The sequence below is a fragment of the Stylophora pistillata genome, chromosome 11 (genome assembly GCF_964205215.1).
Source record: "Stylophora pistillata chromosome 11, jaStyPist1.2, whole genome shotgun sequence".
In the NCBI taxonomy this organism is placed as follows: Eukaryota; Metazoa; Cnidaria; class Anthozoa; order Scleractinia; family Pocilloporidae; genus Stylophora; species Stylophora pistillata.
Window position 1 is genome coordinate 17,202,015 of NC_142529.1, and position 14,763 is coordinate 17,216,777.

General features: G+C 36.9%; 1 long non-coding RNA gene across 1 annotated transcript; it reads left to right on the forward strand.

The window, feature by feature from the left end:
- The first annotated feature begins 8,573 nt into the window (after nucleotides 1–8,573).
- On the forward strand, nucleotides 8,574–12,959 carry LOC148720349 (uncharacterized). Its single transcript, XR_015993130.1, has 4 exons — nucleotides 8,574–9,100; nucleotides 11,721–11,809; nucleotides 12,129–12,205; nucleotides 12,821–12,959. It is a non-coding gene; the product is annotated as an uncharacterized LOC148720349 (long non-coding RNA).
- Nucleotides 12,960–14,763: the final 1,804 nt, after the last annotated feature.

The following is a 14,763-nucleotide window of genomic DNA, read 5'->3' on the forward strand; positions in this document are numbered from 1 at the left end:
CGTGTGCGTTTTGTCGATTCAGACGAAAAAATTGCGACAACCATTTCGAAAAGATTGAAGTGATATTGCTTGTCTATATGCACACCCAGAGATTTAACCGAGCTAACTAGTTTAATTATGTCACCACCTATGATTAGTTTAGGGGAAGTAGCGTAAGTACCTATCCTTTGCCGCGATCCAATTAATATGAATTCAGTTTTAGATGAATTTAGAGTCAATTTTTTTGCAGTGAACCATGTATTAACATTGGATAAGTCGTGATTCATAACATCATTGATCATTTCTATGTTGTTGCTGGCAAAGGTCAGGTGAGTATCGTCGGCATACATACGAGCAACTGAATTAGACAGGCAATTAGGAAGATCATTTATGTATAGCACAAAAAGCAAAGGTCCTAGAATTGTTCCCTGCGGAATTCCACAAGTGAGAACTTGACTAATTGAGAGCGAACCATTTACGAAACATTGTTGATTGCGATTATCTAGGTATGACCTAAACCATTCATAAGCGATACCGGGGATACCATATTCGAATAATTAGACATAAGAATTGTATGGTCAATGGTATCAAAAGCCTTTTTTAGGTCGCGAAAAACAACGGCATTTATACTGCCTTTATCAATGTTGAAGGCCAATTGTTTGTGGGCTCCAACAAGGCAGTAACAGTTGAATGGAGCGAACGAAAACCAGATTGCTGGCTGGAAATCAAATTGTTTTCAGTGAGATAACCGTAAACCTGATCGTACATGATACGCTCAAACACCTTAGCTGCTATAGGGACACTAGAAATTGGGCGATAATTGTTTAAGTCGGAGTGATCTTCCTCTTTGAAAAGTGGAATAACCTTTGCGCATTTCCATTCCTGAGAGAAAACACCTGATCTGATGGATTGATCAAAAATAGAAGACATAGGATCAGCTATCAGATCGGCGCACTCCCTAAGAAGTCGCAAAGATATCATATCTAAGCCTGTGGCTTTCGATTTACAAAGCTTAGACAAAAGTGAGAACACTTTAGAAGGATTAATACATTTTAACTCAAAACGTTTGTCAGTTCCCTCAAGGTAATGTAGTTGTGATGGACCATTATTAGAATAAATCTGGCTAGCAAGCTTGGGTCCAATAGAAGAAAAGTGATTGTTGAAGGCATCGGCCAGCTCAGGAGGGCCGTAAACAGAGTTTTGACATTCCTGAGACTATGACGTCACAAAACCTTTATTTGCAAACGGGGCAAGGTTATTAAGAGCCACTTACTGTAAATATCGAGAATCCGACGACAGTTGCAAAATTTCGTAATTCATTTTATGTTTTCTAAAGGACCCTTTTAATGAACCTTTTTCGAAAATTATATCAAAGAATTCTATTGTGCTTTTTTTTCTACGAAAAATCGAAACGTTCAAAATACGCCTGAATGACCGTTGTTCCCCCCCCCCCCCCCGTAAAACAATGAAAAATTATGCAAATTTGGCAACTTCGTACGCTACAACGCGATACAGTCCCGCTTTTAAATTTGGTGTGCTGGCAGATGATCCTTTCATCTCTTGGAAAATGTTAATTTCTTGTTATGTTGTTACGTTTAAGTCTGAATAGTAACTCGCGTCTCTTTCGCGGAGGTAAAATCAAAGTCAACTTCAGTGGTTTGTGAACAGGTCTGCCATATGTACTTACAAATCATAATGTACATCAGCTTAAAGCTTTATTCTTTTTTTTTTTTTTAATTCCTCCGATTCTCTATCTTGGCCCGCTATAAGAGGCACGTCCCGGTTTAAAAGAGTTTGGGCTTGTTTGTCAAAAATGTAATGCGAACCCCTGAACAGCTGTCGCGACCCATTTAAAGGCCTTTAAAAAGGTCTTATATGATATATTTACAAATCAAAACATATATCTTCTTTAAGCTCTATCCTGGTAGTTTAATTCCTCTAAGTTTCTTTCTTGGCCTACCATAGGCGGCGCGCCCAGCTTTCAAAGAGTTCGGGCTAAAATGACCAAAAATGTAATAGTGGTATAGAATGGGGTCTACCAGCGCAGCAAAATTAAGATTTATTAATAGTATATATGTTTTACCAGCGCAGCATAATTAAGATGCATTAATAGTACATTGGAAAATTGTTTATTAAAATATAATATTGAATATAATGAATAGAGATGAATTAGAAAACCTTAGCGAAGACGAATTAGAAGTCTGTTACAGAGCAATTAACATAGACGATGATAAGGTAGCTAAACTCTATGTGGAAAAAGTCTTAATAGTAGAACGAGACAATAAGACCTTTAAATTAATAAGAATTATAATGAGAAAAATGATTGATATTAATGAATATAAATTAGCATTGCACTTACGTAGAGTAGCTATAAGACAATAAGATAGATGGAGTTATCAATTATATAGAAGCCTACCCTAATCGAAGATGATTAGATCTTTGTTTAGTTCAGAGTTTCTTTTAAGCTTTTGCGCTTTTAGATGGCAGTTTTTACCCCTTAATCAGTACAGTTTTTATTGTTATTACAATCATCACAATACCAAGCACATTTCTTCATTTTTCTATTATGACTTTCTCTGAATGCTTTCATTCTTTCTTCTTCTGTTTTATAAACGAATGGTCTGCCTCTCTTTTTATCCATATTTAATATATATATATTTCATTTTTTTTTTTAATTATAATTTTTCTATATCTTTTAATGATACCCAACTATTGATTTCTTCGGGGTATCCTTTCCATTTTACTAATACTCTACCTTTGCTCCTCTGTATGACTTTTTCTGTGCGGTAGATATTTTGCCTAACTAGTTGCAGTTCTTTTCATAAAAAAGTATCTTGTATCACTTCATCTTTTTGATCGCGAATCTTATAAATAATGGGATCCGTGTATTGGATTTTATCAACGATGAATATTTCTTCAGTCCAATTAGGAGTATATCCCTTATCAAAGGTTTTTCTCTTAGATTTACTTATTCTTAGAAAGTCACCCACTTTAAATTTAGGTTTCTGATTATTAGCTTGTAAATCGCTATATAGATTAAAATAAACCATACCATATTCTCTTTTTGACTAGCCTCAACTGGAGTCCTACCAATAGATCTATGTTTAGTGTTATTGCATTGATTGAGTATCTTGTCTAGTATATAATAAGACTATCGTTTTGTATCGTGAATTGCTTGTACATTTTATCTTCTATAGTTCTATTCCAACGTTCACAAACAGATGATTTGTCTTCGTTTTCAGTAGAATACATTTTTACATCCTCTTTAACTAGTAAATCTTCGACATGTTTGTTGTAATATTCACGTCCTCTGTCGACCCATAAGAATTTAGGCTTTCGACCCTCTTTGAATATACTCTCTAGGGCATCTCTTACAGCTAGGCCAGTTTCACTTTTTAGCGTGACTACCCGGCCATATTTGCTAAAAATGTCTAAGACCATTATTAGATATTTGTATCCCTTATTCCATCTACGGAACTATTGCATGTCAACTAGATCAGAACACCATATATCATCAACATTATGAGCTATGACTCTTCTCTTTCTAAAATTTCGTTTTATCGACTTGTGTAATTCATTAGTCAATCTCTCTTGCCAGCTTTTTTGGGTGGTTTTTTTTTTTTTTTTGTGGTGGTTTTTTTACGCCTAGACCGAGCTTTTGTTTAGTATTAATTACATCTCTTGCTAACCAATGGCCCCATTGACCTTCTTTCCAAGAAACTGCATCCAAAGCTTTGACCATTTTTCTATCAGCTTTGTTTTTACATTTTTTTAATCGCCTTTGCAAACGGAATAGTCTACACCATGCTGCATAGCAATAGCACCGGTTTTTTCAGTTGGTGTATCATAAATTTCTAATATTTCACCTGTTTTAGGATTATATTTGACTTGATTTTCAAGATCATTATATAAGGACCTGTATATTTATGACCTGGTAAAGTCCAACCCCCTTTTGGTTTTGGTAATTTACCAATTGCTTTATGAATATCCAAAGCACCGCCTTTGTAAAGAGGATGGGTTGGATCATAGACACCTTAAGGTGAATACATGTCCATTGGGTACCATTTCTCTAGGTCTAGACCTTCACCATGTAGTGGATCTATCTTATCTGCCAAATCACCGGAAGCCGAGTCAATAGCTTTATTTACATGGGTACTAGCTGCTTGCTTTAACTTATTTCTGGCAAAGTTACTCTTTAAGGACTTACCGTAGCACCAATTCGACCTAAGTTGTAAAGACCTTTAGCGCCAGCTTTGAAGAGTAATTCTTCGAGACCTGAACCTTTTTCAGCTGAGATAAAACGTGATATCATGGTAGTAATAACACGTTCACTACCGGGAACTGAATCTGTCTGCTTTCGTTTACGCACACAATGAGTTTTCATATATTATAAGATCATATATTCTTTTTTAAGCTTGTTCCATTCTTGGATTGCTGTTACGGTGAACGTCCGGCCACCTTCCGTTTATCTCTTGAAGCAAGGACAACTTAAACTTAGATTACGGAATCCGTTTTTTTTATCATGGTGTCAGAGTTTTTGATTAGACGGTAAGGCATTTATATATTCTGGAGTATTACCATTAAGTCTTCTGTAGGTTAAGGTACAACGATTTAAAGATGACTCGGCATAGAAAGGAATCCAGTTCAAAATATTGAATAAATGAATAGAAGGGGCCGTTTTTTCGGCATTTAAAATAATTCTAACCGCACGTTTCTGAAGACGAAGAATTTTCTGAAGATTTTCCTTATTACAAGAGGTTCCTATCGAACTGCTATAAAGGTACACAGGTTTTATAATCGTGGAGTAATAAATTTCACGTTGATTCCGTTTTAGATAAGGACTTATATGATGAAAGAGACCTATCCGATTCACAAGTGTTTTGCTCAGTTATCGACGCAGAAGTACTCTGATCGTGTGTCATTCGTGAAGACGTTCATTTTATCTATGTATATCGAAAGTGTCAAAGTGATCATATCAGTTATTGCGTGCTAAGAGCTTGATATTTGGTCATGATTCCCAGATTAGATAAGCTTTGAAAGCGTATATGATGAAGCCTGTAATATGTCAACAGAGCAGTGAATGAAAAACGAGGAAGGGGTGAATAAAGGGAAAAATCCCGGCATAGGGTAAAATATTGACTGGACTGGACTGGACTGGACCATTTTTGGACCATTTTTTGGACCATTTTTTGGACCATTTTTTTGGACCATTTTTTCGGACCATTTTTTTTACCATTTGATAAAGGGGAGGCACACCTTTAGTACACAGGGAGGGTTGGGTGCAGTCTACAAGTGTTGAGGGAGGGGTTGGGGGCAGAGTGTTATTACTCAGGGAAGGGTGGTAGTTGTAAATACTACTGATTAATGGAGCTTTTACTCGATCGTAATAATCAACATTTTTGCGCTGGGCTGCGGCGTTTCTTAAATGTTTTAGCCTTGCGAAAGCGAAACTGCCACGTACATTTACATTTACATTTTACATTTAAAGAGCACAGATTTAATTGTGGATATATTCAGTCGCGCTTAATAGTATCGCCAGGTTGAGATCGGACGTCAGCATTTGGCAGCCGCTTCAGTCCATGTAACGATCTCACCATCCCATCCATCCTACCCCGGGGAGGACATCCACAGTAATCTCGTGCATGGGAAATTTACGTCTCCTATCCCTAACCCTGCAGGAGACGTAAATTTTCTCGGATAAGACGGGACCTACGGCTTTACGTCTTATCCGAGAGTACGAAGCAATGTGAGTGAAGCGTCTTGCTTAAGGCCACAACGTCATGCCCCAACCAGGACTTGAACCCGGGCCAACCGATCCAGAGTCCAGCGCACTGACCACTGGACTACTCATGCCTAGCCACGTACACACTGGACTTTAATTCTTATTGAAAATATCGCGTCTACGATCCTCCACTGTTGAGTTACCAGTCTGGCACAGGTTATGCGTGTGCCTTTTGAGTCGACTTGTGCATCATCAGTTTTCCTTTGTGTATACAGTGTGTAATTACCAGATTTATCTATCTTTCTTTTGTCATTGATGTTGTTAGACGAGATCATTGGTCTCTCAGGTTTCTCGTTAACACAGACCTCGAAAACGCAGACCGCATGACAAACAACTAAAGAAATGCTACGGCCCAGACTCAAAATTCCTAACTCAACAGTAGAGGATCGTAAACACAGTATTTTAAATATAAATTAAAGTCCAGTATTTACGTGGCAGTTTCGCTTTCGCATAACAGAAATTCCGAGATCTCGTCTGATAACATCAGTGACAAAAAAAAAGAGATATAGCTCTGGTAGTTACACACTGTATACAAGTTTTGCGAGGTGTGCGTTTTCGAGGTGTGCGGTCTGCGGTCTGCGTTTTCGAGCTCTGTGTTAACGAGACTACGAGACACCTGAGAGAATATTGCTTGGTACGATTGCACCAAAAATGGTTTCATATAGTAAACGTACAAACATTAAAATTGCGATAGCGCTTGTGAATTCTATATTTGCGGCTAAAGTCAAGGGCCACGGAACGGAAATTCCGTGATCTCGTCTGATAACATCAATGACAAAAGAAAGATAGATGTTTCGTTTAGTAAATAGGCATTGTCTATGATGACAGATCTAATTTAACTAACAGAACTCGTGATTGACATTAATTCCTCACAATGATTTAAAGTGTTAGCTTGTCGTGATTTAAACCAGTTTTTCAGAAGAATCAGAAAGAGAGAGAAGTCGATTTTTGTATCTGTTCGCTTACCCGAATCTGCTAACCTGAAGTGAGAAACCTGTTTTTACGACCCGCCACAGAAGTAAGTTTCCAGTCATGTTTTCTTGAATTTTGCCATGAGATTAACTAAATTTGCGTTTTCTGATTTCGAATTACAAATGTATTTCTCTTAGATCGAATAATCATTAAAGTTTGGATAATATTATACGGTTTGTATAAATAGTGCTTTACTGCGAAGGATCGTGCTCATATACGTCTCATAACCGCAGTTCACACATATGTTTCATATGTTTGTTGTTGTTTGATTTGTCATCTACGGGTTTATGTCGAATTAATTTGATGGCCTGCTCTCAGTTGGCTTGTTAGCTCAATTGGTAGAGCGCTGCACTAGTATCGCAGAGGTCAGTGGTTCGAATCCCGTACAGGCCTGAAATTTTTTTCAGGTCTGATTTTCACTATTGCTCAAATAGTGCTTTACTGCGAAGGATCGTGCTCATATATTATACGGTTTGTGGTGGTCGTCTGAGCTGACCAGTTCCGAGTAAGGAAACAATAGATAAATCTGGTAATTACACACTGTATTCACAAAGGAAAACTGATGGTACACAAGTCGACTCAAAAGGCACACGCATAACCCAAAGGCAGCCCAAGCTCACTGCTAGAAAAGCGGACGTAATTCTTAACGTGTTGCGCAACGTTTGATATTTATAAAGGTTTGTATGGGATGTTATCGGTTTGCCTTAAAAGAGAGAAAAAAATGTCTTGTTTTGAAACAAAATGGGCTTACCTTATTGCCTTGTTGTTTTCTTTGTTGATTCCGAGCGTCTCAGGTCATTTTGAAGCGTTTTCGGCGAGTTAGCGCTATGTTGGTGTTCAACTGCTAAAAGAAAGACAAGGCCGGAAACCTATTTTAGAAGTGTCCGTCGCCCGAAGCGAATAATTCCGCCAAAAGATTACCACCAGTCTCGATTCCTCCAGAAAATCAAAGCAGAGATGTTGCAGTTTGATTTCCATTCACTCGATTCCCAATTCCTCCCACAGATCTTTCACTAGCGATGCTTTTATCTCCAGATCGATCGGCTTTCCAATTTCGAATTTGGCTGCTTGAAACATTTGCGGGCCCATTGGCCGATCGCACATTATGTTGGGTAACAAAAATAAGCCCGGCGAGGGTAGCCAGCGACCTGCAGTCGACAAAAAAACCAGTTAGCTCTCGTGGTCCCCTCGAGAGGTTTTGTCAAGACCGCATTGTTTTGATCGACCAATCAACATCGAATGGAAATGTGTGATCAAACAATACGGTCTTGACAAAACCTCTAGAAAAGATCTGTGGGAGGAATTGGGAATCGAGTGAATGGAAATCAAACTTATATATATATAACAACTTTATTTAAATAATAACATGTAACATATTATTATTAAAAAAAGGGTTATAGAAGGGAGGAACTTAATCCTCATTGTAAACTATACCCCAGATATAAAAATTTAATACTATGTAATATACATATACATACTGAAACATTTTACATACAGGCATATATCTATATAAATATAAAATCAAAATAAAGAAGACATATCTAAGATAACTATTTTGTTTAAGATTATAACTAAATAATGTATAATACATAGAATAATTTAATTTTTAGTCATAGACCTAGTTAAAAAATGTTGATTTAAGAGCTTTCTTAAAAGCATTAATTGAGTCAAGTTCAACTACTGATGATGGTAAACTGTTCCATGTGTCGATATGTCTGTGCCAAAAAGAGTACTTAAAGATGTCTGTACGGCTAAATGGTTTGTATAGTTTAAACTGATGACTTTTTCTTGATTGCCTGTTACTGAAGGATATGTAATTATTAGTGTTTACAGGAGAGTGTCCTTTAATGAACTTAAAAAGCTGAACCAAACTAAGAAACTCTCTGCGCTGAGCTAGTGTCGCTAGTTTCAAGGATTTCAGTCGGTCTTCATACGGAGTGTCTTTATCAATGATCCATCTTGTAACGTTCCTTTGCACGCATTCAAGTTTTTCAATGAGATATGCTTGGTGAGGATTCCACGCTTGACAAGCGTACTCGAGTATTGGACGGATCATGGATTTATAACCAGTAAATAGAGCCCTAGAGTGAGATCCAAATGTCCGCTTGAGTAAGCCCAATAATCTGTTCGATCTTGCAACAACAGACAGTACGTGGGGTTTCTCTACTTTGATTTTCTGGAGGAATCGAGACTGGTGGTAACTTTTTGGCGGAATTATTCGCTTCGGGCGACGGACGCTTCTAAAATAGGTTTCACGCCTTGTCTTTCTTTTAGCAGTTGAACACCAACATAGCGCTAACTCGCCGAAAACGCTTCAAAATGACCTGAGACGCTCGGAATCAACAAAGAAAACAACAAAGCAATAAGGTAAGCCCATTTTGTTTCAAAACAAGACATTTTTTCTCTCTTTTAAGGCAAACCAATAACATCCCATACAAACCTTTATAAATATAAAACGTTGCGCAACACGGTAAGAGTCACGTCCGCTTTTCTTGTAGTGAGCTTGGGCTGCCTGTGCATAACCTATGCCAGACTGGTAACTCAACAGGGGAGGATCGTAAACGTGATATTTTCAATAAGAATTAAAGTCCAGTGTTTACGTGGCAGTTTCGCCTTCGCATCGCTAAAAATTTAAAGTAACGCCGCGGCCAAGCGCAAAAATGTTGATTTTGGAGAAGTCAGTCGAAAAACCGATTAAATTAATTAATACGATCGAGTAAAAGCTCCTTTAACTAATAGAGTTTACAATTACAACCACCTACCACCCCTCCCTGAGTAGTAACACTCTGCCCCACCCTCCCTTAGTACTTTTAGACTGCACCCCCCTCCCTGAGTACTAAAGGAGTGCCATCCCCCATTATAAAATGCTCCAAAATATGCTCCAAAAATAGTCCAAAAAATGGTCCAAAAAAAATATTCCAGTCCAGTCAATATTTTTTTACCCAATGCCGAAAAACTCCCCCAAAAAGTATTCAAGCATAATTCAACGTCCCAAACGAAAAAACTGAATATAGAGGAAGATTGCCAGTGTTTCTGGTAAAGACACTTGCTCTTGCAATGCTGTGGCCCAGGACTTGTGGGTCTGCCTGTCACGCAATCCTTACTGAACATTTCGAGACAGTAGGGGGCAGTTCACGCAGCGAATACACAAACAATATTTGGCGCTGATGCATGGTATATACAAATTTATAAAAAATGCACAAATCAAAGTTTAAATATGGCAGAAATAATTATTTTACGGTTTGTATCCGTCCTTGGCTGCTTCGAACTGGACGATGTTACATTTTGGCTTGTTTTGTTTCGAAAATAACCGCTAAAATATTAAATCTCAGTTAACCTGAGCAGCAGAAACGACAGATGCTGATCAAAGTTACCTTTGTATCAAGATTGGTAACGATATTTCGCTCCCAAAGCGGACTGTTGTCTTTTCCACGTGCGCATTGTTGATTTTTCACCTCCAATTGCGTGACAAGGAATGGTGCGTTTTCACCTCTGAGTCACTTTTGTTTGGGGTCCTAAAACTTCGTAGTTTGAGTAACCCAAACATTTTATTAGAGTTATTTGAAGAAGAAACCTTGTTCTTTCGCTTGAGTAACTTGATATAACCCCATGTCATGTACCAAGGTGCGATTTTACCCTTTCAATTTTGCCATATTTTTGTCCGCCGAAATGAGTGAAATATTGGAAAAAAACAGAAATTCCCCCAAAATTTAGATTGCAACGGAATCGAACAAAGAACACTTCAGACTGTTTTTAAATACGTGTTTTTTTCCATTAGGAAAATATTTGGTGACATTTACTGTTTTTCTTATTTTCAAGCGACGTTCAAATAATGTTTGTCTAAACCTCGTGAAGCTGACGTGAGAGCCACAAAACTGATTTTGCCGCCGTTCGCGAAAAATAAAAATGCAATTGGACTCAAAGTATTTTTTCTAGAAACAGTTCATCCAGACCTATATTCTGCCAAAGTTTGGGGATTTTCGATTTTTCCATATTGCACACCGGGTGAAATTTACGGACGGCCGCTCTTAAGTTTTAACAAATATTAATTTACATTTACTGTTTCTTTGTCTGTTTGATATTATATATTCTGAAAATATTTCTTAACAATTTTTCATTATTCATTATATTATTACCTTCGAAAATAGGTAGTAACCTATTGTAGTCACCATGTGTATGCATTTAATTTAAGAAATATAAGCAAAAGTACCCACATGTACTTGTATATAAGTTCTGTATCTGATTGTTTTGATGTGAAAGGGTTAAGTTCTTACTTTTAGCATGATCGGCTATCTCACGGAAAGGAGGCATACCAAAACTATCAAAATAATGAATGACATGATCTTTGACATAAGTAGCAACCCAATGACTACCATCCATGTAACTGGGTTCTAAATTATAGATGAATATGGCTATTCGGTGATTTTGTAAGCCTTTTTCATCGCGTGAAAGGACCTTATTTATAGTAATCTTAAGATATCGGCACCATCTTATAAGATCAAAGTTACTCACTGGAATCTTATCCGAGAATTGTGGTTTTATAAAATTGCTCCTACTAGAGGAATGCTGTTGAATGGGCTGTTTGGACCCAATAAGAGACTTTGGCCGGTATTTTTGGTCTTTTTTTTTTCCTTGTCCCGATTGAGGCCAAGTAGTAATAAATGGCGGTGGTGCTCCTAATTGTGGACCCCCATGTCCCTTTTGTCCACCAGGTCCACCCATTTTTGGCCCACCACCACCTTTGATAGCTTTCAGTATGGGTCTAATAGTAAGGGAACACCAATACTAGCCAAGATTGTACCAAGACCACTACCCACTTGATTTTTACTCGGGCCGGCCATGATTAAGTCTTTACCCGTCTTGTGTGCCTTAGCCAAATTAGCAATTTGTGTCTTATTCAGACTATCAATAGCATTAGCTAAATGATAGAGTCTTGCATGTGGTACCCGGTATGCTACTCCTCAACCGGTTTTTTTTTTTTTTTAAGTATTTGGCTTGCACCTTTACTAGCTAATCCTGCAAGTGCTGATAGACCAAGAGTCTTACCTACCGTTGGGGCTAAAGCTTTTACAACAGGTAATATAGACTGTAATAGACCACCACCAATTTGTTTTCTAATATTACTATTTGGTAGTTTAATATCCATCCCTTCGCCAGATTTACGTCGTTTTTCAAGCTTCTTCTTTGTCTGCATGGAGACGGATAATTCATTGTTTCCAGTAAGAGCCTTATGCTTAAGTCTTAAAGTAATCTCTTCACTAGCTTTATAGGCTTTCGCTAGTCGTTCTTTTTGTCCTTTTGTTAAAGTTATATTCGCTTTATGAAGTTCAGTCATATAGTGTATTCTATATGATATTTTTCTAATATCGTAGACTCTACATTTGATTACTTTAAGTGAAATTTAGAAGACGTTTAAAGCAGCTGGTTCAGTATCCGAGTCATCATCGTCAAGAAGTAGACATTCATCACACGGTAAGACTTATTTTCTTTTAAGTAACGCTAGTTAGATGATCTTAGGTTTTAGAGTAACACCAAAAGTTCCTCGACATAATGAGCTCCATTTACATAGTAATGATACTTCCGGCCATTTAGGCAAAACTTCTGAGACATTATCAACGTCAACATCAGCCATAGGATTTTTTTCGTGATCAAAAAATTTAGTCACGAATTTAAATTCTTATCCAGTAAGGCTGAGAATTCTAATTTTGGTGGAAAATCTAGATATTCTTGGCAATTATCGACCGTCTTGTAAGGCATTTTAACCATTCTTTTCCATAAACCATTTTCACCATGTTCATCATAACCACGGATTGCTTCTAGAGGTGTATTCTCTGAAAGTCCCCATTCACGTTTCATCGGATAGCATTTATTGATGAAAAATTAGTCTAATTCTCGAGCTTTTTTTAATTATTCTTCTGAGTCATTTAAGGATATTTGCATGTTCTTTCCAGCAGTTTTATCATTGTTATGTCTATTTAATTGTAAACCAAAGGGGCACGTATTTTTTCTATACTTTACATACAAAGGTTTACCTTTGTATCTTATTCAAATTTGACTTAGTCCAAATTGATTTGGTCTCTGTTTCAGAAAGCTTTACTCCTTTGGGTCTAGATGGAGAATGTCAACAACTTCAAACTTGTTTTCACTTTGCTTCTCTGTGGACATATACTATACCTAAGATAATTATTTCTAAATAATTTCTGAGTCAATTTTAGACAATTAAAAGTTGGTCGCCAACCTTATCAATAACGACTTCTTCTTCATATAAGACAATTGGATGCACATTAAAATCGGCACCAGCGGCGTGATTTAATTTACATCTGAAAATAAGTTGCTTTGGATCTCTAGTAGTTCTTTCAGCTTGGTAAGATAGATCAAAATAGACAATAGGATATAAGGTTTGATAATTACTCAAATTCACTTGCGTACCGGAATCATTTCTTCGCCAAGAATAATTTATGAGTTCAGTGAACATTCTTACTTTACTGTCACTATCAAACTCTGTTTCTGGATAGAAAATCCCATTACCATATTCTAATCGGCAAGTAGTCAGACTGCTATTATTATCACCTGCATTTAGTTTAAAAGTATAAAAAAGATAGGGATTTTGTGCAATGTCATTCGTCTTATTTCTCTCTAAATAGACAAATACTGCTTTTACCTTATCAACACTAGGCGAGATGGTGAAAAATCCACTATTTCTAGTGGCAGCTGATACCTGATTCATGTCTCTATGATAAGTTCACTGACTTACTTGGTTTTTGAAATTCACTTACAAATTTGCTCAATGATGAATCTTTTAGTTCCAATCGAGGTACCCATAAGAAAAAGCGATCTAGTACTACTCTCCCCTCATCATTTCCATCGCCTGCAAGACCAGTAGAAACGAGGATTTCATTATCAGTTTGAAGAGTCAGATTAAATTCAAGCTGCATTGGTGGCAACATTCTTCCTTCAAGCTCTGCAAAAAATGCATATCTATTCAATGGTATGATAACATTCACATCATTGTTAGCCGTTGTCAAGAGAAGTCTTGCTTCAAAACCCCTATTAACAGTACGATCTACTGCTGGCGCCCTTGTATCAGCACTAGTATCTAGATACCAAAAACTATTTTCAGCGACATCTCGGGCATAATCATCTGAATATTCTAATAGATCCTTAACAAATGTCACTTTATGTAGATTATTTGAGTCATAGGCAATCCTTCCTCCGCTCTTTATCATCATATGATTTATTAATGAATGAGATCCGTTTATGACTGTTATTCTATCAGCACCATAAGCAGTTCCGTCAGATAGTTTCTGCACTTTAAATTGTACTTCACAATAAGCATTATACCAATCATAAAAACTACTCCGGTCATTCACTGTAAATTTATAACCAGTTTTCATTTGATGTTGTCCATCAGCTGCTGCTCTAATCTCATCACCTAACCGAAATCTCACTTGTTCGTTTCGAGTCACGTTTTCGCTTGATCTAAAGGCCATTATATAATCCGTAAATACATATTTTTTTAATAGATAAAAGTCCAAAGCAATATTACTCTGCAAAAATTATTTTATTAATAAGGTCATGGATTTCATAGTGTCTCTCAGCCTTTTTATCAGCTGTCTTTTTAATCTTTTTACCCTTTTTATTAACTCCAAGGTCTTGTACTTTAACCTCCTTTTTCCCCAATAAACGCTTTTTTATCAAGTCACCTGACTTTTCTATTGCCTTATTAGCAGCCATTTTATCTAACTTATCTCCAGTCTCAAATATTCTTGAGGACAGAGCTTTTTTTGCAATAGGTTTGAAAAATTTCTTAGCTATTGCACTCATGACAGCTTTAGCGGGTCGCATTATATCATCTATAATAATTCCACTACCTCGGTGCTTATAAACAAACCTTCCTAGACTAAGATGGTAGACGCGTTTGTACTTATGTGATTTCATATGATAATGACTCAGTATTCTTTTTTAATACTGATCACGTATCACAATTTTTTCAAGTATTAAAGAATAAACCACATCCGCATGATGAAGAT